This window comes from Stegostoma tigrinum, chromosome 6 (assembly GCF_030684315.1).
Source record: "Stegostoma tigrinum isolate sSteTig4 chromosome 6, sSteTig4.hap1, whole genome shotgun sequence".
Lineage (NCBI taxonomy): Eukaryota > Metazoa > Chordata > Chondrichthyes > Orectolobiformes > Stegostomatidae > Stegostoma > Stegostoma tigrinum.
In genome coordinates this window covers 113,145,193-113,162,150 of record NC_081359.1, presented here as the reverse complement: position 1 = coordinate 113,162,150, position 16,958 = coordinate 113,145,193, and the positions used below count along the sequence as shown (strand labels likewise).

General features: G+C 45.7%; 1 protein-coding gene across 3 annotated transcripts in view; it reads right to left on the bottom strand.

Moving 5' to 3' along the window:
* Positions 1-16,958, bottom strand: part of apbb1 (amyloid beta (A4) precursor protein-binding, family B, member 1 (Fe65)) — a 124,764-nt gene that overhangs the window by 79,556 nt on the left and 28,250 nt on the right. The window lies entirely within an intron of this gene.

Sequence of the window (16,958 nt, the reverse complement as noted above, 5' to 3'; positions counted from 1 at the left end):
GAGGGAGGTATTAGAGATGGTTTAGGTGAATGTGAGATTGGGGTGAAACAAACTGTTCAAGCTCCTCATGGGAGTATAAGACAGCACTGATACAGTCACCAGTGTAGCGGAGGAAGAGGTAAGGGATGGTGCCAGCATAATAGCTGACGAGGGACTGTTCCACGTATCCTACAAAGAGACAGGGATTGCTCAGACCCAAATGGGTGCCCATAGCCACCCTTTTAGTTTGTAGGGAGTGAGAGGAGTTAAAGGAAAAGCCGTTGTGGGTAAGGACAAGATTCATGAAGCAGATGAGGGTGTCAGTGGAGGAGGACTGGTTGGACCTGTCGGAGAGGAAGAAGCAGAGGGCTTTTAGGCCATCTGCATGGGAGTTTCAAGCGAACAGGGAATAGATGCCCATGGTTAAGGTGTGGTTGAAGGGGAGGCAATGGCCTCGTGGTATTATCACTGGACTGTTAATCCACAGATCCATAAATGGTCTGAAGGCCCAGGTTTAAATCCTGCCACGGCAGATGGTGGAGATAACAAGGTGTGGAGCTGGATGAACACAGCAGGCCAAGCAGCATTTTAGGAGCACAAAAGCTGACATTTTGGGCCTAGACCCTTCATCAGAACAGGGGAATGGGGAGAGGGTTCTGAAATAAATAGGGAGAGGGGGGAGGCGGACCGAAGATGGACAGAGGAGAAGATAGATGGAGAGGACAGTACAGGTGGGGAGGTAGGGAGGGGATAGGTCAGTCCGGGGAGGATGGACAGGTCAAGGGGGCGGGATGAGGTTAGAAGGCAGGAAATGGAGGTTCAGCTTGAGGTGGGAGGAGGGGATAGGTGAGAGGAAGAACAGGTTAGGGAGAGGGGGACGAGCTGGGCTGGATTTGGGATGCAGTGGGGGGAGGGGAGATTTTGAAGTGTGTGAAATCGATTCCTCCCACTTCCTACAAAGGGGGTGGCCGTGGGTACCTGCATGGGCCCAAGCTATGCCTGCCTCTTTGTAGGTTACGTGGAACAGTTCCTCTTCTGCACCACCTACACTGGCCCTAAACCCCACCTCTTCCTCTGAAACACTGATGACTTTATCGGAGCCGCATCATGCTCCCAAGAGGAGCTCGAACAGTTCATCCACTTCATCAACACCTTCCAACCCAACCTCAAGTTCACCTGGAACATCTCCAACACATCCCTCACCTTCCTGGACCTCTCTGTCTCCATCTCAGGCAACCACCTAGAAACCGATGTCCATTTCAAGCCCACCGACTCCCACAACTACTTAGAATACACATCCTCCCACCTACCTTCCTGCAAAAATTCCATCCCCTATTCCCAATTCCTTTGCCTCTGCCGCATCTGCTCCCAGGATGAGGCATTCCACTCCCGTACATCCCAGATTGCCTCATTCTTCAAGGACCACAACCTCCCCTCCCCTGCAGTGGTCAAGAACACCCTCAACCATGTCTCCTGCATTTACCGCAACTCATCCCTCACATCCCACCCTCGCAATAACGGCCAAAAGAGAATCCCCCTCGCCCGCACATACCATCCCACCAATGTCCGGATACAACGCGTCATCCTCTGACACATCCGCCATCTAGAATCCCACCCCACCACCCAAGACATTTTTCCATCCCCACACCCTTGTCTGTCTTCCGGAGAGACCACTGTCTCCGGGACTCGCTTGTCCGCTCCACACTCCCCTCCAACCCCACCACACCCGGCACTTTCCCCTGCAACCGCAGGAAGTACTACACCTGCCCCCACACCTCATCCCTCACCCCCATCCCAGGCCCCAAGACGACTTTCCACATCAAGCAGATGTTCACCTGCACTTCTGCCAGTGTGGTATACTGCATCCGCTGTACCCGTTGTGGCCTCCTCTACATTGGGGAAACCATGTTTGGGAACCGCTTTGCAGAACACCTACCCTCGGTTCGCAATAAACAATTGCACCACCCAGTCGCGAACCATTTTAACTCCCCCTCCCATTCCTTAGATGACCTGTCCATCCTGGGCCTCCTGCAATGCCATAATGATGCCACCCGTAGGTTGTAGGAACAGTAACTCATATTCCACTTGGGAACCCTGCAGCCTAATGGTATCAATGTGGATTTCACAAGCATCAAAATCTCCCCTCCCCCCACCGCATCGCAAAACCAGCCCAGCTCGTCCCCGCCTCCCTAACCTGTTCTTCCTCTCACCTATCCCCTCCTCCCACCTCAAGTCTCACCTCCATTTCCTACCTACTAACCTCATCCTGCCCCCTTGATCTGTCCATCCTCCCCAGACTGACCCATCCCCTCCTTACCTCCTCACCCATACTCTCCTCTCCACCTATCTTCTCCTCTGTCCATCCTCGGTTGGCCTCCCCCTCTCTCCCTATTTATTTCAGAATCCTCTCCCCATCCCCCTTTTCTGATGAAGGGTCTGGGCCCAAAACATCAGCTTTTGTGCTCCTAATATGTTGCTTGGCCTGCTGTGTTCATCCAGCTCTACACTTTGTTATCTCGGATTATCCAGTATCTGCAGTTCCCATTATCTCTGATGGCAGATGGTGGAATTTGAATTCAATAAATATCTGGAATTAAGAATCTAATGATGACCGTGAATTCATTGTCGATTGTGGGGAAAATCCATCTAGTTCACTAATGTCCCTTAGGGAAGGAAACTGCCATCCTTACCTGGTCTGCTCTACATGTGACTGCAGACCCACAGCAATGTGAGTGACTCTTAACTGCCCTCTGGACAATTAGGAATGGGAAATAAGTACTGCCCTGCCAGCACTGCCCTGATCCCATGAATGAATAAAGAAAAAAAATGTTTGGGGTTGGGGAATTGAAAGTCTTGGAGGAGGTAGAGGGCATGGGTGGTGGAGTATGGAGGTGGGGAGAAAAAAATGGAGTTGAGGTAAGCGGGGATGAGTTCAGTGGGGCGGGAGCAAGCAGAAACAATTGGACATCTGGGGCGGTCAGGTTTGTGATTTTGGGAAGGAGACAGAAACGGGTGGTGCGGGGGTTTGGGTAAAGATGAGGTTGGAGGCTGTGGGCAGGAGGTCTCCTGAGGTGATGAGGTTATTGATGATCTGAGAGATGATGGTTTGGTGATCAGGGGTGGGATCATAATTGAGGGAACAGTAGGTGGTGGTGTCTGAGAGCTGGCACCTGGCTTCAGCATCGTAGAGGTCACTTTGCCATACTACCACCATTCCCCCCACCTTTATCAACAGCTTTAATGGGGAAGTTGGAGAGGAGGAAACAGAGGGCTGTGCATTCAGCTGGGGAGAGGTTGGAGTGAGTGAGAGAGGCAGAGAGATTCAGGAGGTTGATGTGACGATTGATGTCGCAATGGCAATTGGAGATGAAGAGGTCGAGGAAGGGTAGGAGGCCGTGGGGTAGTATTCAGGAGGATGGGGTTTGTTGGAGGCAGGAGAAGGCGTCTGCAGAGGGTGTGTTAGACTCCTGGTCAAAGAAATAGCTGCAAAGGTGGCGGAGCTCCACACTGTATTGACTCTGTTGCGTTGTGAGTACCCAGCTTTAAATTGCTTAATCTACGCAAAGTCTATCCAATTTGGCATGGTAGTGCTGTACAACACAATGCAAGGTTGCCTCAAACAGTAGAGGGTCTATGTCTCCACAGGACTGTGTGTTGGTCATTTGCCCCAATGCTGTCATGGATAGACGCATCTGTGACAGACAGATTAGACAGGCAGAAGTCAAATACGTTTATCCCTTTTGTTAGTTTGCTCGCCACCTCAAACCTGCAGCTGTGTCCTTTAGGAATCTACCAGCTCGGTCAGTAGTGTTGCCACTTTGAAGTCTAGCAGACAGGACATAACCTGGGATAGTGAAGATGGTGTCTGAGTAATTGTCTGCAAGGTATAATTCTGTGAGAAAAATTATGTCAGGCTGTTACGTGACTTGTCTGTGAAACAGCTCTCAAATTTTAGCACAAGCCTCGGATGTTAATAAAGATGACTTTGCAGAATTGACCAGATCGCTACACGTTTTCTGGTGACTTGGCTGATGCGTGGTGGTCCATGTGGTTTTCTTTATACTGACTCTCCTCTAGCCATTTCTAATCTTTGCATTTAACAGGGCAGGACAGGTTTACAGATCCAGTTCAGAAGGCCACCCTCCACTTCCCTTCTCTTCCTACCACTTCCACCCTCCACTTTCCTCATCCTCCTGCTTTCACCCTCCACTTGCTTTCTCTTCCTGCTCCCACCCCACACTCCCTTCCAATTCCCGCTCTAATCCACCACACCCTTCCTCATCCTGCTTGCTTTTCTTTTGCCCACACCTTATGGATCTCTTTCTCCAGAACATTGCCCCCCAACCCCCTGGCCAACATTCCTGCTGTGACTGCACTCTCCAGCACTGTCAGTTGTGTTTGCTTTGAATGCACAGTTTGTTGCTGGAACTGAGGCTGACATTACTAGTGTTTAGCTCATCTCTGGAACAGATTCAGCTGTAGATGATCGGTTGTTCGCAGCTCGCTCCCACACACAAAACCACACAAACAATTTCACTTAAAATCTCCACCAATCTCAGCTACCTTGAGGCTCTGTGATATGGAAGGATCCTGTCAAATTGGACTCTGTACCTGGACAATGATCAGGCAGCATAATAGCCAAGAAATAATCCTTCATGATTCCAAAAGCTGCTCCGACTGCTGATTCATCCTAGAGCTGCTCACTGTAGTTCTGGCAGGCTGGCCTACAGTGATCCCGCCCCCAATCCTGGCCCCACCTTCAATGGGACCCCAACATTTCACTATTCCATCAAGCATCTACCCCAAACCCCGGGGGCTGCCCATTCCACACCCCTAAGATAAGGCAGTCCCCCTCCTAGATAAACAGGGAAGCAAGTCAACAGAAAGAATAGGTAGGTTACCATTGGAGATCGAGGAATGACAGTGAATATTTAGTGGTGGGAGGGCTCAGAGGCAAAGATATAGAAACAGAAAGAGAGAACTGGTAGCTTTGTGACACCGTTCAGCCCTTCAAGCCTCATGCAACTCAGTAACCTATTCCCACATTCTCACTATACTCTTTGAACCCTTTAGTCATAGGAGCTATATCTAACTCTTCATTGACCTTACCCACTTTCTACGACAGAGAATCCCCCAGGCTCAATACAAGGACAGGCCGACGAGGGGAGAGGTTATTTTGGATTTGGTGCTCGGCAATGAGCCAGGACAGGTGTCAGATCTCGTGGTGGGAGAACACTTTGGTGACAGTGACCACAACAGCCTCACATTTACCATAGCCATGGAAAGGGAAAGGAGCAGTTATCAGGGGAAGATATTTAACTAGGGAAAAGGAAACTATGACGCTATCAGGCAGGAGTTGGGAAGTACAAATTGGGAGCAATTGTTCCACAGAAAGGGCACAACAGACATGTGGAGGCTGTTTAAGGAGCAGTTGTTGCGAGTGATGTATAAATTTGTTCCTCTGAGACAAGTAAGAAGGGGTAAGATTAAGGAGCCTTGGATGACGGGTACAGAGGTGCTTCTTGTCAAAAAGAAAAAGGCAGCTTACCTAAGGTGGAGGAAGCAAGGGTCTAGCACAGCTTTAGAGGATTACAGGCTTGCTCGGAAGGAGCTCAAAAGTGGACTGAGGAGGGCCAGGAGGGGGCACGACAAAGGCTTGGCAGGAAGGATTAGGGAGAACCCAAAGGCATTTTACTCATACGTGAGGAATAAGAGAATGATCAGGGAGAAGGTAGGGCCGATCAGGGATAGCGTAGGGAACTTGTGCGTGGAGTCTGAACAGATAGGGGAAGTCCTAAATGAGTTTTTTGCTTCGGTTTTCACTAAGGAAAGGGACCAGTTGTGAACGAGAACTTTGAGGAGCAGGGAAACAGGCTTGATGCATTTTGGAAGGTCGAACTTAAATGCTGAATATAGGATTAAAGGCAGGATTCTCGGCAGTGTGGAGGAACTGTGGGATCTTGGTGTTCAAGTGCATAGCTCCCTCAAAGTTGCCACCCAGGTGGATAAGGTTGTTAAGAAAGCATATGGTGTTTTGGCTTTCATTAACAGGGGGATCGAGTTTAAGAGCCGCGAGGTTATGCTGCAGCTCTACAAAACCCTAGTGAGACCACACTTAGAATATTGTGTCCAGTTCTGGTCGCCCTATTATAGGAAAGATGTGAAGGCTTTGGAGAGGGTGCAAAGGAGGTTTACCAGGGTGCTGCCTGGACTGGAGGGCTTGCTTACGAGGAGAGGTTGACTGAGCTCGGACTTTTCTCTCTGGAGAGGAGGAGGAAGAGAGGTGACCTGATCGAGGTGTACAAGGTAATGAGAGGCATGGATAGAGTCGATAGCCAGAGACTTTTCCCCAGGGCAGGATTGACTGCCACGAGGGGTCATAGTTTTAAGGTGTTAGGAGGAAGGTATAGAGGAGACATCAGAGGGAGGTTCTTCACCCAGAGAGTTGTGAGTGCATGGAATAGTTGACCAGTGGTAGTCTTGGAAGCGGAGTCATTAGTGACATTTAAGCGACTGCTGGACATGCACACGGACAGCAGTGAATTGAGGGGAATGTAGGTTAGGTTATTTTATTTTTGGATTAGGATTATTCCACGGCACAGCATCGTGGGCCGAAGGGCCTGTACTGTGCTGTACTTTTCTATGTTCTAACTCACCGAATGAAAACATTTCTCCACATCATGGTCCTAAATGGCCTCTCTAATATTGTTAGACTGTGAACCCTGGTTCTGGACTTCCGAGTCATTGGGAACATCCTTCCTGCCTTTACACTGTCTCATCCTGGTAGAATTTTAACATTTTTATGAGATTCCCCTACCTCATTCTTCTAAACTGCAGTGAACACAGTCCTAACTGACCCAGTCTCTCCTCATATAACAGTTCTGCAATCCTAGTAATCAGTCTGGTAACCATTTGTTGCACGCTTCCATAGCCAGTACAACTCTTCCTCAGTTAAGGAGATCAGGATAAAGAGGAAGGAAATTGAGGGAAATCTGAGCACTCTAAAGAGAGGCTAGCAGAGACAAACAGGGCTGAATAGCCTATACATTGATGTGGAAGTGCCGGTGTTGAACTGACGTGGACAAAGTCAGAAGTCAGAAGTCAGATGACACCAGATTACAGTCCAACTGGTTTATTTGAATTCACAAGCTTTTAGAGCATTGGCCCTTCAGGTGAAGTTTTAGAGAAGCACACAGGCACAGAATTTATAGGCAGAAAGATCAAAAGATCATACAATTGGTCTCAGTGGAGCGTCGAAACGCAAAATAATACCTCTGCAGGTGATCAAGAGTTTCAGATGGTGTAAGTATCACAGCTGAATAACAAGTGAAGGGATGACCAATAATCCAATTAAATATGGCAGAGAGATAATTACAAAAAATTAAGAATAAGTGGTGCTGGAGGCAAACCAAGTGACTAGGATAACATAATATGCAATTCATATGTATACTAAGGTTCTAACGGATGTAGTAAGTAATCCAAAACTGTACAAACCACTTAAGGTACAGCTGCCATAACAAGTTGTCAAGATGATGGTGTTAAAACAGGATAGTAAGAAAGATTTTATTGATATAGTACAGTATGGTGGGGTTACATGTAACACGACATGAACCTAAGATCACAGTTGAGGCCATCTTCATTGGTATGCGCAATCATAGAACATTACAGCACAGTACAGGCCCTTCGGCCCGCGATGTTGTGCCGACCTGTCATACCGATCTCAAGCCCATCTAACCTACACTATTCCATGTACGTCCATATGCTTGAGCAAACCATATCCTTCTCATGGTGTGGTGACCAGTACATTACACAGTACTCCAGCTGTGGCATAACCAAAGTTTTGCACAGCTCCAACAGCACCTCCTGACTCTTATAAACTGTGCCATGACTAATAAAGTCGTGTCCCGTATGCCCTAACTACCAATTAACCTGCCCTGACATCATCAGGGATTTGTGGACAAGCACCCCGAGTTCCTTCTGTTCCTTTGAGTTTCATAGAGTCCTGCCATTCATTGAGTATTTGCTTGTTACTTCTTCCAAAGTGTATCACTTCACGCTTATCACGGTTAAATTCCATATTCCCCTCATCTGTCTACCTGAACAATCTGATGACATCCCCCTGTAACTTACGGCCTTTCTCCTCAATGTCAAACATCTGGCCAACTACCTACCTTGTCTTCAACAAACGTTATTATCTACCCATATTCTGATCAACGACATTTGTGAAAATCACAAACAGTAAGAGTACCAGTACTGATCCCTGTGGAATGCGAATGGTCACCACAAATAGTCATCTTGCGCCACAAACAGCCATCCAACACCATCCTGTGTCTGACTCTTCTAAACTGTTAATTCAATACCTGACTGAGTCACCCATCCACCATGCAGTAGACCTGAAGACCCAACTTTCTTATTAGCCCCCAGCCACTGCCTAACCTCAGCAGTGTCCCAATCAAACACTCACAGGACAGGTGCAGTATATAATTAATGCTCCGTCCACTCCTTTAAACTTAAAATAAATCTTTCTCTAAACCGTCCCCATCAAGTGTGAGGTGATGCACTTTGGTAGGAGTGACCAGAAGGCAAAGTACAGGGCTAATGGTAAGATTCTTAGTAGTGTAGATGAGCAGAGAGATCTCGGTGTCCATGTACACAGATCCTTGAAAGTTGCCACCCAGGTTGACAGGGCTGTTAAGAAGGCATACAGTGTTTTAGCTTTTATTAATAGAGGGATCGAGTTCCGGAACCAAGAGGTTATGCTACAGCTGTACAAAACTCTGGTGCGGCCGCACTTGGAGTATTGTGTACAGTTCTGGTCACCGCATTATAAGAAGGACGTGGAAGCTTTGGAGAGGGTGCAGAGGAGATTTACTAAGATGTTGCCTGGTATGGAGGGAAGGTTTTACGAGGAAAGGCTGAGGGACTTGAGGCTGTTTTCATTAGAGAGAAGAAGGTTGAGAGGTGACTTAATTGAAACATATAAAATAATCAGAGGGTTAGATAGGGTGGATGGGGAGAGCCTTTTTCTTAGGATGGTGATGGCGAGCAGGAGGGGGTATAGCTTTAAATTGAGGGGTGAAAGATATAGGACAGATGTCAGAGGTAGTTTCTTTACTCAGAGAGTAGTAAGGGAATGGGACGCTTTGCCTGCAACGGTAGTAGATTTGCCAACTTTAGGTACATTTAAGTTGTCAGTGGACAAGCATATGGACGTACGTGGAATAGTGTAGGTTAGATGGGCTTGAGATCGGTATGACAGGTCGGCACAACATCGAGGGCGGAAAGGCCTGTACTGTGCTGTAATGTTCTATTCTATAAACATGCTCAGGTCATGAACAGCAATAGGTTAACTACAGAGTAGAGCCTCCTCTATTCTTTTAAACTAAATGTTAAGCTAATGCTACTTCTTTAAACTCAAAATAAAGGTTTCTTGACACTGTCCCCAGCAAACACTCCCAGGACAGTTACAGCACAGGGTTAGATACAGTGTAATGCTCCCACAACACTGTCTTCAACAGTCACTCCCAAGACAGGTGTGATTATATTTTAGAGAGTGCGTAAGTGATACTAGAATATCTATGAGAATTGATTCAACTTGGGACTGTTCTCCTTGAAGAGAAAGCAGCCAAGTGGAGATCTGATTGAGGTTTTCAAAACCAGTAGCAGGCTGAATAGCACAGAAAACGAGAAGCTGTTGCTGCGTGTCAAAGTAACAAGAATGAGAAGGGCATAGATTTGAAGTGATGTACAAATGAAGCAGGTGATGTGAGAAATAGAGCTTTTACACACAGTTTATTCAGAGTATGGAGTGCATTGCTCGGAAATATGGTGGAAGCAAGTTCAATTAAGATATACAAGATACATTGGATGGTTATTTGGTTAGTAATGGTGCAAGGATATGGGGATAACCTAGCAGTTTAGCACAAGCAGACCTGGTACAGCCATGAAGGGTCGAATGGCTTCCTTCTGAATTGTAATAATTCTGTTATCCTGAGGTACAGCTCAGGGTTACACACAGAATAAAGCTCGCCCTGAACTTTACAGCTAATCGAAGGTAAACCTTGTTTGAGTTGTGTGGGTGCGGGGTGAACATAAACTGATAGCAGTAGAGATGAACACAGCAGAAAACTTTGCGAAATAGGCCTGGACAAACAATGCTTCGACTGGACTACAGATTGGGGCAGAATGTTATCAGACTGATAGCGGGAACAAACAGTGTTAATCTCTCTAGATCTGTCAGGAACACAGGCTCCTGACTTGTTGTCTGATCACCCCGTGAATAAACAGAAATATATTAGAGAAATGGAACAACAACACGTTCTGTCTGGGGCATGTCCAGCATACAGAGTAAGACATTTACCCGGGTGCCAGCTGCCAAGAGACAGAGGGTAATTTCACCCTGGCATCTCCCTCCACTAGGCAACCTTACTGTTTTATGATCTGACATAAGAGGTGATAGTAAAGCCAAGATATTGTTATAAAAGTCGACCTGTTTTAATAATGCCCTTCAGGAAAGGAAATCTAATCTTACTGAAAGGAGCGACATGTTCCTGAAATTTTCACCAATCATTGATCTGGACAAATTCAAGAATACCAAGTTCCAAACAATCACACAAATTATACTACAGGAGAAAAGGGTGCTGATTGGTTGGTAAGTTGATTCTGTTAAGTTCTTAGGCCACCAAGAATTAATCTGCTATCCTTGCCTGTCATGGCTACAGAACAGCAAAGCAGGAAATTGCAGGGGCTCTGACCCAGAGTTTTAATTGCTTATAGGCCACAGAAGCGGAGGACAAACACTGTAGTTCCATTTTTCAAGGGTGGTAGGACCACCAGGGAATTACAGACCAGTGAATCTTAAATCAGGGTCAGAAAACAATTGGGTGAAAATTCTGGACAGGAGAATTAATCCCCACTTGGAGATTCACAGAAACATAGAAAACAGAAGCCATTTGCCCTTTGTGTATGCTCCGCCATTCATTGTGATCATGACTGATTATCCAACTCAATAGTCTGGTCACACCAATCCTCCGTATCTTCTAATCCTTTTAGCCCCAAGTTCTACATAAACGCCTTCTTGGAGTCACACAATGTTTTAGGCTCGACTGCCTTCTAGGTAGCAAATTCCACTGAATCACATTAGACGATAGACTTTAGGTGCTGGAGTAGGCCATTCCGCCCTTTGAGCCAGCACCACCATTCATTATGATCATGGCTGATCATCCACAATCAGTAGCCTGTCCCTGCCTTATCCCCATATCCCTTGATTCCACGATCTTTAAGAACTCTATCTATCTCTTTCTTGAAACTATCCAGAGACCTGGCCTCCACTGCCTTCTGGGGCAGAGCATTCCATATATCCACCACTCTCTGGGTGAAGAAGTTTTTCCTCAACTCTGTTCTAAATGGCCTACCACTTATTTTTAAACTGAGTCCTCTGGTGCTGGACTCACCCACCAGCAGAAACACGCTTCCTGCCTCCAGAGTGTCCAATCCCTTAATAATCTTATACGTCTCAATCAAATCCCCTCTCATCCTTCTAAACTTATGTGCATACAAGCCCAGTCGCTCCAATCTTTCAACATATGATAGTCCTGCCATTCCAGGAATTGACCTTGTGAACCTACACTGCACTCCCTCAATAGCAAGAATGTCCTTCCTCAAATTTGGAGACCAAAACTGCACACAATACTCCAGGTGCAGTCTCACCAGGGACCTCTTTGCTCCTATACTCAATTCCTCTTGTTATGAAGGCCAGCGTGCCACCACTCAATCACCACTCTGGATGAAGAACTTTCTCCTCATCTCAGTCCTTAATGGTTTACTTCATATTCTGAGACTGTGACCTCTGCCTGTGGGATCATCCTTCTTGCATCTACCTTGTCTGGTCCTGTCAGCATTACAAAAGATTGCCCATTACCGTTCTGAACCACAGGGAATATAATTCTAAGCAAATTAATCTCTCCTCATACATCAGTTCTACCATCCAAGGAAACAGACTGGTAAACTTTTGCTGTACTCCCCCTATAGCAAAGGAGTTTGAGACAGATTCTCAACTGAAGACCGGCATACTAACATCAGCATCGTTGAAACAGCGAACAGCACCAGCATCAAGGCCATGATCATCCAAAACCAACTTTATTGGACAGCTACGTGCTTTGGATACCCAGTGGAGGACAACGTAATTGTTTCAAAGACTTGCAGAAGGCTTCCCTCAAGAAATGCAACATAGATATCAATGCATGGGAGATCTTTGTTCAGAAGAAACTGACTTGGAGGAAACTCCTGTCTAAAGGTACACAATTCTTTGAGAATACCGAATGGTAAGCTGATGTATGGAAAAGAAACTGGAGAAAGGAATGCCAACGGCCTCAAGGCAAGGGTCAATTCCATCTCCCAGAAACAACTGTCAAACATGGTTGGCAGTTCTAATATCAGGCTCATCAACCAGCTACTGAATCCACGAGCAGTGATATGAAATTTCCTAGGTGAACAATTATACTCATTAACGAGAAATTGCTGACAATGTTAGCAATAACTACCTTTCACAGATAAGGAGACTAAAAGTGCACACAATATTTCAGATGTGGTCTCACCAAGGCCCTGCATAATGAGAGAAAGACATTCCCGCTCCCGTACTTGAATCTTTTCACTATGAAGGCCACATACCATTTACCACCTACAACACATACAGGCTTACCTTCAGCGACTGGTGTGTGAGGACACATTGCATGTTCCTAACTCTATCGCCAAATAATAATGTCTCCCTGTTTTTGCTACAAAAGTGGATAACTTTACATTTATTCAAATTATACTGCATCTGCCAAGTATTTGTCCACTCACTCAGTTTGTCCAAATCATTCTGAAGCATCCATCTGCCTCACAGCTCAACCTCCGACCCAGCTTTTTATTATTTGCAAATTTGGAGATATTACATTTATTAATTAGTACTCATTAATATGTAATATGGATAGCTGGGGTCCTAGCACTGATCCCTGTAGTATCTCACTAGTCACAGCCTGGCATTCAGAAAAAGACCCATATATTGCTACTCCTTGTTTTCTGTCAGCAGTCAATGTCAATACTTACCTCCAACACTGAGAGCTTTAACTTGACACATTAATCTCTCATGTGCAACTTTATCAAAAGCCTTCTCAATGTCCAAATATACCGCACCCACTGGCTCACCCTCAGCCATACTAGTTACATCACTTGAGAATTCCAGTAGATTTGTAAAACATGATTTCTCTTTTGTGAACCCACATTGATTCTGTCCAATCCACTGCCATTTTCCAAGTGCTCTGCAATTAAATCGTTTATTATGGACTCAAGACCACTGATGTCTGGCTGATTGCTCTATAACTGCCTGCTATCTTTTTACTTCCATTTCTAAAACCAGGGCTTACATGAGCTACCCACCAATCTGTGGAAATTGTTCCAGAGCCGATAGAACCTTGAAAGATAACCACCAATGCACCCACTATTTCTAGAGCCACTTGCTTAAGTACTCAGAGATGTAGGTTATCAGGAACTGGGGATTTATCGGCCTTCAATCCCAACAATTTCCCAAACACCATTTCCCTCTTAATTCTGATTTCCTTCAGTTCCTCTCTCTCACTAAATCCTGTGTTCCCCAACGTTTCCAGCGTGTTGTTTAGAACATAGAACATAACAGCACAGTACAGGCCCTTCTGCCCTCAATGTTGTGCCGACCTGTCATACCGATCTCAAGCCCATCTAACCTACACTATTCCATGTACGTCCATATGCTTGTCCAACGGCGACTTAAATGTACCTAAAGTTGGCAAATCTACTACCGCTGCAGGCAAAGCGTTCCATTCCCTTACTACTCTCTGAGTAAAGAAACTACCTCTGACATCTGTCCTATATCTTTCACCCCTCAATTTAAAGCTATGCCCCCTCCTGCTCGCCGTCACCATCCTAGGAAAAAGGCTCTCCCTATCCACCCTATCTAACCCTCTGATTATTTTATATTTTTCAATTAAGTCACCTCTCAACCTTCTTCTCTCCAATTAAAACAGCCTCAAGTCCCTCAGCCTTTCCTCTTAAGACCTTCCCTCCATACCAGGCAACATCCTAGTAAATCTCCTCTGCACCCTTTCCAAAGCTTCCACATCCTTCTTATAAAGCGGTGACCAGAACTGTACACAATACTCCAAGTGCGGCCACACCAGAGTTTTGTACAGCTGCAGCATAACCTCTTGGTTCCGGAACTCGATCCCTCTATTAATAAAAGCTAAAACACTGTACGCTTTCTTAACAACCCTGTCAACCTGGGTGGCAACTTTCAAGGATCTGTGCACATGGACACCAGGATCTCTCTGTTCATCTGCTCATCTACACTACTAAGAATCTTACCATTAGCCCAGTACTTTGCCTTCCAGTTACTCCTACCAAAGGAGTGTTTGTGCCCTCCTTTGTGAAAGCTAAACAAGAGGATGTATTTAGTTGGCCAGTCATTTTTTTGTTTCCCACTATAAATTATGCTGTTTCTGGCTGTAAGGGACATACCTATGAAAAGTTTTACAGTCAGTTTTTGTCTTCCCCCACAAGCTTACTCTTACACTATTTTCCTTTTCTTAATCAATCCCTTTTGTCTCCCTTTGTTGAATTCTAAACTGCCCCACTTCACTGGTCTGATCTAATACTAACTCTAATTTCCTCTGTAAGCTATAGTTTAGCCAATGTTCCGTTTCCACCAGAGCAGGAATGAACAATTGTTGCAGTTCCCCTATAAACTCTTTGAAGGTTTGTCATCCCCTTTCCACCATCATCCCTTTAAGTAACATTTCCCAATTATCACAGCCACGTCTCATAGCCTGACCTTATGTTTGAGGAGGGCTATTCAGCATGGGTTTGTCAGGAGGAGGCCCGGCCTAACAAATTTGGTTGAATTTTTAAGAGAAAGTCAACAGGCATGTAGATAGGGCTAGGGCAACTGATATAATTTATATGGACTTTGACAAGGCCTTCGATGAGGTCCTATGTGGGAAGCTGATGAAGAAGGTTTATGTGCTTGGCCTGCTGTGCTCATCCAGCTCCACACTTTGTTATCTCGAATTCTCCAGCATCTGCAGTTCCCACTGTCTTGGATCCAGGGCAACTTGGTGAATGAAACCAAAACTGACTTAGTGGCAGGTGACAGAGGTTGGTGATAAAAGGGTTTGTCTGAGAAATTGGGGGCCAGTATCCAGAGAGGTACTGCAGGGAGCAGTGCTGATCCACTGTTGTTTGTTATATACAAAAAAAAAGATGTGGAGATGATGACAAATAAGTTTGTGGATTACATGAAGATTTGCCTCATGGTTAAGTGAGGAAGAAGGCTTACGTTACAGGAAGGTATAGACAGGAAGGTCAAATGGGCAGGTCAGTGGGAGATGGAATTTAACTCTGAGATGTGTGAGATTAAACATTTTGGAAGGAGAAACAAGATAAGGGAATACTCAATGAATGGCAGGACACTAGGAAGAACAGAGGGATCTTGGGGCGCTTGCCCACAGATCCCCAAATGTGACAGATAATAAAATGTGAGGCTGGATGAACACAGCAGGCCAAGCAGCATCTCAGGAGCACAAAAGCTGACGTTTCGGGCCTAGACCCTTCATCTCTGATCAGAGATGAAGGGTCTAGGCCCGAAATGTCAGCTTTTGTGCTCCTGAGATGCTGCTTGGCCTGCTGTGTTCATCCAGCCTCACATTTTATTATCTTGGATTCTCCAGCATCTGCAGTTCCCATTATCTCTGATACTATCCCAAATGTGACAGAACAGGTTTATAGAATTATAGAATCCCAACTGTGCAGTCCACCTAACCCATATGTCTTTGTTGAAGGAAGGAAACTGGAGCACCCAGCAGCAATCGGGGAGGCAACGGTCTAGTAGTATTAGTCACTGCACTGTTAAACCAGAGATCCAGATAACGCTCTAGGGACCCAGGTTCGAATGGTGGAATTTGAACTCAATAAAAATCTGGAATTAAGAATCTAATGATGACCATGTCAACTGTTGGTAAAGCCCATCTGGTTCACTAATGTCCTTTAAGGGATTAAATTGCCATCGTTACCCTGTCTGGCCTACATGTGACTCCAGTCCCACAGCAATGTGGTAACTCTTAACTGCCCTCTGGGCAACGAGGGGTGGGCAATAAATGCTGCCTAACCAGTAACGCCCTCATTCCATGAATGAATAAAGCCAAAAAAAAAACAGAGGCATGGTGAAAATGTGCAAACTCCACATAGAAAGTCACCCAAGTTTGGAATTGAACTCGGGTGCCTGATGCTGTGAAGCAGCAGTGCTAACCACTGCAGCACCATGCTGCTTGTTCTTAATTTGGTTAATAGGGTGGTTAAGAAGGCATATAAGACACTTCTCCTTATCAGTCATGGCACAGATTATAACAGCCAGGAAGTTATATTGGAGCTGTACAGGACATTGGTTAAGCCACAGCTTGAGTACAATGCACAGCATTAGTTACTGCTCTGTAGAAAGGATGTGATTGTACTGGAGGGGATACAATGGAGATTCAACAGGATATTGTTGGGCATAGACAAGTTTAGCGATAAAGAGGAGCTGGATAAGCTTGTGTTGTTTTCTTTGGAGCAGAGGAAGCTGAGGGGGAACCTGATGGAAGTGTATAAGAGAATATGATGGATAGGGTGCATAGGGTACATAGGATGTAAATGTACCTTTTCGTTGATGTTGGAAAGTGGGATTAGTGTAGATGGGTCTGTGCTAAAGGCCATCTTCTGCACTGTACGATCTATGACTCTACATGAAACTCCTATCGCACAATGAGATTTGACCTCACATTGTAATGGCCAACCTATTGCTTCCAACCCAGTGCACAGGTTTAAGGATATTAGCCGCCACCATCAACAGTTCTATCAAAGTTTGAGCAGTCCAGGCCTGTACTCATTGGACTTTGAATAATAAATGATCACTTTATTCACACAAGCAGAGC